The sequence below is a fragment of the Pongo abelii genome, chromosome 3, assembly GCF_028885655.2.
Source record: "Pongo abelii isolate AG06213 chromosome 3, NHGRI_mPonAbe1-v2.0_pri, whole genome shotgun sequence".
Taxonomy (NCBI): Eukaryota; Metazoa; Chordata; class Mammalia; order Primates; family Hominidae; genus Pongo; species Pongo abelii.
In genome coordinates, this window is record NC_071988.2 from 209,823,458 (window position 1) to 209,832,050 (window position 8,593).

Sequence of the window (8,593 nt, forward strand, 5' to 3'; positions counted from 1 at the left end):
GTCAGTAGCGTGGAAAATAAATTAGAAAAGGGGAGCAATTAGGTGGTGAGACAGTTGTGACAATAATCCAAACAGTGGCAAAGCCAATTGTTGAATCTCTGATTCAGGCCTCAAGACAGCATTGGAACAGACAGAAATGGAGACTAATTGCATGTGGAAGAAAAATGGAGCAGGACACTATAGATTCCAGGGCAAAGCCTGGATAGAGATTGACATGGTTTGGATCTGTGATTCCACCCAAATCGTATGTTCAGTTGTAATCCCCAGTGTTGGAGGTGGGCCTGGTAAAAGGTGATTGGATCATGGAGGCAGTTCCTCACGGTTTAACACCGTCGGCCTTGGAGCTGCCATGGCGATTATGAGTTCTTGTGAGATCTGGAGTGTGTGGCCCCTGCCCCCTCCTCTTCCTCCTGCTCCTGCCATGCGAGACTTCCCTGCTTCCCCTTCGCCTTCCTTCCACCATGATCCCCTGAGGCCTCCAGAGAAGTGGGACCCGCCAAGCGCCGTGCTTCCTGTACAGCCTGTGGAGCTGTGAGCCAATTAAACCTCTTTAAAAAAAAAAAAAAAAATTTACCAGGTCTCATTCCGAGAAATTACACAGATATGCCTGTTTCTTTTGTTTTGTTTTCTTTTGTTTTTGAGACAGAGTCTCGCTCTGTCACCTAGGCTGGAGTGCAGTGGTGCCATCTTGGCTCACTGCAACCTCCGCCTCCTGGGTTCAAGCAATTCTTCTGCCTAAGCCTCCTGAGTAGCTGGGATTACAGGCACGTGCCACCATGTCCGGCTAATTTTTGTATTTTTAGTACACATGAGCTTTCACCATGTTGGCCAGGCTTGTCTCGAACTCCTGAACTCGTGATCCGCCTGCCCCGGCCTCCCCAAGTGCTGGGATTACAGGTGTGCACTGCGCCCAGCCCTGAGTGTTTCTTTATACCAGTGTGAGAATGAACTAACACAGAAATTAAGAGGATTGGCAGAGACAATAAAAGATTCAACAAGAAAATGTTTTGAGCCACTGGAGGGATCTGATGGGGAGAGAATAGTGAGGTTTACCTGGAAAAGGTCGAGGTCGAATTGTTTGATTGGTTGTGAAGGCTCTTGTTTTTTTTTTTTTTTCCCCCAAGTTTTTTTTTTTTTTAATTGTCCCTCAGTTTATTTTTATTTTATTATTATTATTATTATTATTATACTTTAGATTTTATGGTACATGTGCGCAATGTGCAGGTAAGTTACATATGTATACATGTGCCACGTTGGTGTGCTGCACCCACTAACTCGTCATCTAGCATTAGGTATATCTCCCAATGCTATCCCTCCCCCCTCCCCCCACCCCACAACAGTCCCCTGTGTGTGATGTTCCCCTTCCTGTGTCCATGTGTTCTCATTGTTCAATTCCCACCTATGAGTGAGAATATGCGGTGTTTGGTTTTTTGTCCTTGCGATAGTTTACTGAGAATGATGATTTCCAATTTCATCCATGTCCCTACAAAGGACATGAACTCATCATTTTTTATGGCTGCATAGTATTCCATGGTGTATATGTGCCACATTTGCTAAATCCAGTCTATCATTGTTGGACATTTGGGTTGGTTCCAAGTCTTTGCTATTGTGAATAGTGCCGCAATAAACATACGTGTGCATGTGTCTTTATAGCAGCATGATTTGTAGTCCTTTGGGTATATACCCAGTAATGGGATGGCTGGGTCAAATGGTATTTCTAGTTCTAGATCCCTGAGGAATCGCCACACTGACTTCCGCAATGGTTGAACTAGTTTACGGTCCCACAAGAGTGTAAAAGTGTTCCTATTTCTCCACATCCTCTCCAGCACCTGTTGTTTCCTGACTTTTTAATGATTGCCATTCTAACTGGTGTGAGATGGTATCTCATTGTGGTTTTGATTTGCATTTCTCTGATGGCCAGTGATGGTGAGCATTTTTTCATGTGTTTTTTGGCTGCATAAATGTCTTCTTTTGAGAAGTGTCTGTTCATGTCCTTCGCCCACTTTTTGATGGGGTTGTTTGTTTTTTCCTTGTAAATTTGTTGGAGTTCATTGTAGATTCTGGATATTAGCCCTTTGTCAGATGAGTAGCTTGCGAAAATTTTCTCCCATTTTGTAGGTTGCCTGTTCACTCTGATGGTAGTTTCCTTTGCTGTGCAGAAGCTCTTTAGTTTAATTAGATACCATTTGTCAATTTTGGCTTTTGTTGCCATTGCTTTTGGTGTTTTAGACATGAAGTCCTTGCCCATGCCTATGTCCTGAATGGTAATGCCTAGGTTTTCTTCTAGGGTTTTTATGGTTTTAGGTCTAACATTTAAGTCTTTAATCCATCTTGAATTGATTTTTGTATAAGGTGTAAGGAAGGGATCCAGTTTCAGCTTTCTACATATGGCTAGCCAGTTTTTCCAGCACCATTTATTAAATAGGGAATCCTTTCCCCATTTCTTGTTTTTCTCAGGTTTGTCAAAGATCAGATAGTTGTAGATGTGTGGCATTATTTCTGACGGCTCTATTCTGTTCCATTGATCTAGATCTCTGTTTTGGTACCAGTACCATGCTGTTTTGGTTACTGTAGCCTTGTAGTATAGTTTGAAGTCAGGTAGTGTGATGCCTCCAGCTTTGTTCTTTTGGCTTAGGATTGACTTGGCGATGCGGGCTCTTTTTTGGTTCCATATGAACTTTAAAGTAGTTTTTTCCAATTCTGTGAAGAAAGTCATTGGTAACTTGATGGGGATGGCATTGAATCTATAAATTACCTTGGGAAGTATGGCCATTTTCACGATATTGATTCTTCCTACCCATGAGCATGGAATGTTCTTCCATTTGTTTGTGTCCTCTTTTATTTCCTTGAGCAGTGGTTTGTAGTTCTCCTTGAAGAGGTCCTTCACATCCCTTGTAAGTTGGATTCCTAGGTATTTTATTCTCTTTGTAGCAATTGTGAATGGGAGTTCACTCATGATTTGGCTCTCTGTTTGTCTTTTATTGATGTATAAGAATGCTTGTGATTTTTGTACATTGATTTTGTATCCTGAGACATTGCTGAAGTTGCTTATCAGCTTAAGGAGATTTTGGGCTGAGACAATGGGGTTTTCTAGATATACAATCATGTCATCTGCAAACAGGGACAATTTGACTTCCTATTTTCCTAATTGAATACCCTTGATTTCCTTCTCCTGCCTAATTGCCCTGGCCAGAACTTCCAACACTATGTTGAATAGGAGTGGTGAGAGAGGGCATCCCTGTCTTGTGCCAGTTTTCAAAGGGAATGCTTCCAGTTTTTGCCCATTCAGTATGATATTGGCTGTGGGTTTGTCATAGATAGCTCTTATTATTTTGAGATATGTCCCATCAATACCTAATTTATTGAGAGTTTTTAGCATGAAGGGTTGTTGAATTTTGTCAAAGGCCTTTTCTGCATCTATTGAGACAATCATGTGGTTTCTGTCTTTGGTTCTGTTTATATGCTGGATTACATTTATTGATTTGTGTATATTGAACCAGCCTTGCATCCCAGGGATGAAGCCCACTTGATCATGGTGGATAAGCTTTTTGATATGCTGCTGGATTCTGTTTGCCAGTAGTTTATTGAGGATTTTTGCATCAATGTTCATCAAGGATATTGGTCTAAAATTCTCTTTTTTGGTTGTGTCTCTGCCCGGCTTTGGTATCAGGATGATGCTGGCCTCATAAAATGAGTTAGGGAGGATTCCCTCTTTTTCTATTGATTGGAATAGTTTCAGAAGGAATGGTACCAGCTCCTCCTTGTACCTCTGGTAGAATTCGGCTGTGAACCCGTCTGGTCCTGGACTTTTTTTGGTTGGTAAGCTATTGATTATTGCCACAATTTCAGCTCCTGTTATTGGTCTATTCAGAGATTCAACTTCTTCCTGGTTTAGTCTTGGGAGAGTGTATGTGTTGAGGAATTTATCCATTTCTTCTAGATTTTCTAGTTTATTTGCGTAGAGGTGTTTGTAGTATTCTCTGATGGTAGTTTGTATTTCTGTGGGATCGGTGGTGATATCCCCTTTATCATTTTTTATTGCATCTATTTGATTCTTCTCTTTTTCTTTATTAATCTTGCTAGCAGTCTATCAATTTTGTTGATCTTTTCAAAAAACCAGCTCCTGGATTCATTAATTTTTTGAAGGGTTTTTTGTGTCTCTATTTCCTTCAGTTCTGCTCTGATTTTAGTTATTTCTTGCCTTCTGCTAGCTTTTGAATGTGTTTGCTCTTGCTTTTCTAGTTCTTTTAATTGTGATGTTAGGGTGTCAATTTTGGATCTTTCCTGCTTTCTCTTGTAGGCATTTAGTGCTATAAATTTCCCTCTACACACTGCTTCGAATGCATCCCAGAGATTCTGGTATGTTGTGTCTTGGTTCTCGTTGGTTTCAAAGAACATCTTTATTTCTGCCTTCATTTCGTTATGTACCCAGTAGTCATTCAGGAGCATGTTGTTCAGTTTCCATGTAGTTGAGCGGTTTTGAGTGAGATTCTTAATCCTGAGTTCTAGCTTGATTGCACTGTGATCTGAGAGATAGTTTGTTATAATTTCTGTTCTTTTACATTTAGTGAGGAGAGCTTTACTTCCAAGTATGTGGTCAATTTTGGAATAGGTGTGGTGTGGTGCTGAAAAAAATGTATATTCTGTTGATTTGGGGTGGAGAGTTCTGTAGATGTCTATTAGGTCCGCTTGGTGCAGAGCTGAGTTCAATTCCTGAGTATCCTTGTTGACTTTCTGTCTCGTTGATCTGTCTAATGTTGACAGTGGGGTGTTAAAGTCTCCCATTATTAATGTGTGGGAGTCTAACTCTCTTTGTAGGTCACTCAGGACTTGCTTTATGAATCTGGGTGTTCCTGTATTGGGTGCATATATATTTAGGATAGTTAGCTCTTCTTGTTGAATTAATCCCTTTACCATTATGTAATGGCCTTCTTTGTCTCTTTTGATCTTTGTTGGTTTAAAGTCTGTTTTATCAGAGACTAGGATTGCAACCCCTGCCTTTTTTTGTTTTCCATTTGCTTGGTAGCTCTTCCTCCATCCTTTTATTTTGAGCCTATGTGTGTCTCTGCACGTGAGATGGGTTTCCTGAATACAGCACACTGATGAGTCTTGAGTCTTTATCCAGTTTGCCAGTGTGTGTCTTTTAATTGGAGCATTTAGTCCATTTACATTTAAAGTTAATATTATTATGTGTGAATTTGATCCTGTCATTATGATGTTAGCTGGTTATTTTGCTCGTTAGTTGATGCAGTCTCTTCCCAGTCTCGATGGTCTTTACATTTTGGCATGATTTTGCAGTGGCTGGTACCGGTTGTGCCTTTCCATGTTTAGTGCTTCCTTCGGGAGCTCTTTTAGGGCAGGTCTGGTGGTGACAAAATCTCTCAGCATTTGCTTGTCTGTAAAGTATTTTATTTCTCCTTCACTTATGAAGCTTAGTTTGGCTGGATATGAAATTCTAGGTTGAAAATTCTTTTCTTTAAAAATGTTGAATATTGGCCCCCACTCTCTTCTGGCTTGTAGGATTTCTGCCAAGAGATCCGCTGTTAGTCTGATGGGCTTCCCTTTGATGGTAACCCGACCTTTCTCTCTGGCTGCCCTTAACATTTTTTCCTTCATTTCAACTTTGGTGAATCTGATAATTATGTGTCTTGGAGTTGCTCTTCTCGAGGAGTATCTTTGTGGCGTTCTCTGTATTTCCTGAATCTGAATGTTGGCCTGCCTTGCTAGATTGGGGAAGTTCTCCCGGATAATATCCTGCAGAGTGTTTTCCAACTTGGTTCCATTCTCCCCGTCACTTTCAGGTACACCAATCAGACGTAGATTTGGTCTTTTCACATAGTCCCACATTTCTTGGAGGCTTTGCTTGTTTCTTTTTATTCTTTTTTCTCTAAACTTCCCTTCTCGCTTCATTTCATTCATTTCATCTTCCATGGCTGACACCCTTTCTTCCATTTGATTGCATCGGCTCCTGAGGCTTCTGCATTCTTCACGTAGTTCTTGAGCCTTGGTTTTCAGCTCCATCAGCTCCTTTAAGCACTTCTCTGTATTGGTTATTCTAGTTATACATTCTTCTAAATTTTTTTCAAAGTTTTCAACTTCTTTGCCTTTGGTTTGAATATCCTCCCATAGCTCGGAGTAATTTGATCGTCTGAAGCCTTCTTCTCTCAGCTCGTCAAAGTCATTCTCCATCCAGCTTTGTTCCGTTGCTGGTGAGGAACTGCGTTCCTTTGGAGGAGGAGAGGTACTCTGCTTTTTAGAGTTTCCAGTTTTTCTGCTCTGTTTTTTCCCCATCTTTTTGGTTTTATCTACTTTTGGTCTTTGATGATGGTGATGTACAGATGGGTTTTTGGTGTGGATGTCCTTTCTGTTAGTTTTCCTTCTAACAGACAGGACCTTCAGCTGCAGGTCTGTTGGAGTACCCGGCTGGCCGTGTGAGGTGTCAGTCTGCCCCTGCTGGGGGGTGCCTCCCAGTTAGGCTGCTCGGGGGTCAGGGGTCAGGGACCCACTTGAGGAGGCAGTCTGCCCGTTCTCAGATCTCCAGCTGCGTGCTAGGAGAACCACTGCTCTCCTCAAAGCTGTCAGACAGGGACATTTAAGTCTGCAGAGGTTACTGCTGTCTTTTTGTTTGTCTGTGCCCTGCCCCCAGAGGTGGAGCCTACAGAGGCAGGCAGGCCTCCTTGAGCTGTGGTGGGCTCCACCCAGTTCAAGCTTCCCTGCTGCTTTGTTTACCTAAGCGAGCCTGGGCAATGGCGGGCGCCCCTCCCCCAGCCTCGCTGCCGACTTGCTGTTTGATCTCAGACTGCTATGCTAGCAATCAGCGGGACTCCGTGGGCGTAGGACCCTCTGAGCCAGGTGCGGGCTATACTCTCCTGGGGCACCGTTTCCTAAGCCCGTCGGAAAAGCACAGTATTCGGGTGGGAGTGGCCCGATTTTCCAGGTGCCGTCTGTCACCCCTGGAAAGGGAACTTCCTGACCCCTTGCGCTTCCCGAGTGAGGCAATGCCTCGCCCCTGCTTCGGCTGGTGCACGGTGAACTCACCCACTGACCTGCGCCCACTGTCTGGCACTCCCTAGTGAGATGAACCCGGTACCTCAGATGGAAATGCAGAAATCACCTGTCTTCTGCGTCGCTCACGCTGGGGGCTGTAGACCGGAGCTGTTCCTATTCGGCCATCTTGGCTCCTCCCTGGCTCTTGTTTGTCCTCCAGCTACAGTCCTCTCCTCACATCTCATTCATACTTCAAATTGTTCCATTTCTCTTCAAGCCCCCCAATCCTCAATTAATTGGCTTTCTCAAAGATCAGGAATGTACTCCAATCACTAAACCCAGTGTTCTCTTTTCAGGCCTTAACCTACTTGTCCTTTTGTACAAATGGAAGATATGTGTGTACCTCTATACTTAAGGCGTTCATGTAATGTATTGTCCAGACAGATACATTTCTGAATGTAGAAGGACACTGTTAATAATTATGTTGGGGCAGTCCTGGACTAAGCAGAACATTTGGTCTCCTGAAAAGTAGGATCGTGCCAGGTGTGGAGGCTGCTCCAGCACAGGCAAGCACATAGTGGGAAACAGCGGTGCCACTCAAAGTGCATCTTGAGTAGTAGCGGAATAAAGAGCCTAATAATTCAGAGACAATAAACTTTTTCCATTCCCTGCCTACCCCCCACTGCCAACACCTCTGGTCCCCAAGGCTGAAGAGCAGATCAGGCAGAGGGTGAGGAAGTGTGCTTTTCAGGCGTCCAGACTAAAGCTGCTCAGTGCATGGAAGTTAAAGTACCAAAGACAAATAACCTAACTCTCCGTTCTGCCCAGAAGAGCCCTAGAACTGAAGATCGGGAATATTGGTTCAAGTGCCCATACGGCTCCTGCATGTCCTACACTGCTGAAATGGAATATACACCTTGGAGCTCTAAAGGAGCAGGGAAGAGTTTCGGGACTCAAAGTATTTCACCCTTTTTTTAGAGCTATGCAGTAAAAGAGGAGAAAACAAAGGATGATAACAACAAGATTGTAATGTTAAGTAGCTCTTGATTTCTGAGCCCAAGTGACAGGTTTAGCTCAGTGCAAGACTGAGCTCATGAATGTTTTTGTTTATTGTTTTCACGAAGCCTGCTTGTGGCAAAGATAAACATCTGCCTTGCAAAATTATTTCTTAAATCAAAATATTATCTTTCATATTTTAAAAGGAGGTGTGTTTAAAGAGGACAAGGATTAAAAACATCCATTGCTGGATTTGTGCTATAATATGCTTGCCCTAAAAATTTTATTTTTCCTAAATTTGACCATCAAGATGTTTGCTATGCCTTTCCAATTCGCAGTTTTCACATACAAAACTTCTGCAGAGAATTTGGATGTTGTAAAGCATTTCTGAAGTTATAGACCATCTGAAAGTTTCTTAATGGGTCTAAGAGCCACTTCATTATCTTTTAAAAATATATATATAAACTTTAGTCTTTGAAAAAGTGCATTTTTCTAAAATGCTGATAATGCTGCCATATGTTGTTTTCATGCGTTTGATTTGTAATAGAAAATATGTTCCTAAGAAACAATAGTAGATTCACATGTAGTTGTTTTCCTTCCAAGCCCCAAA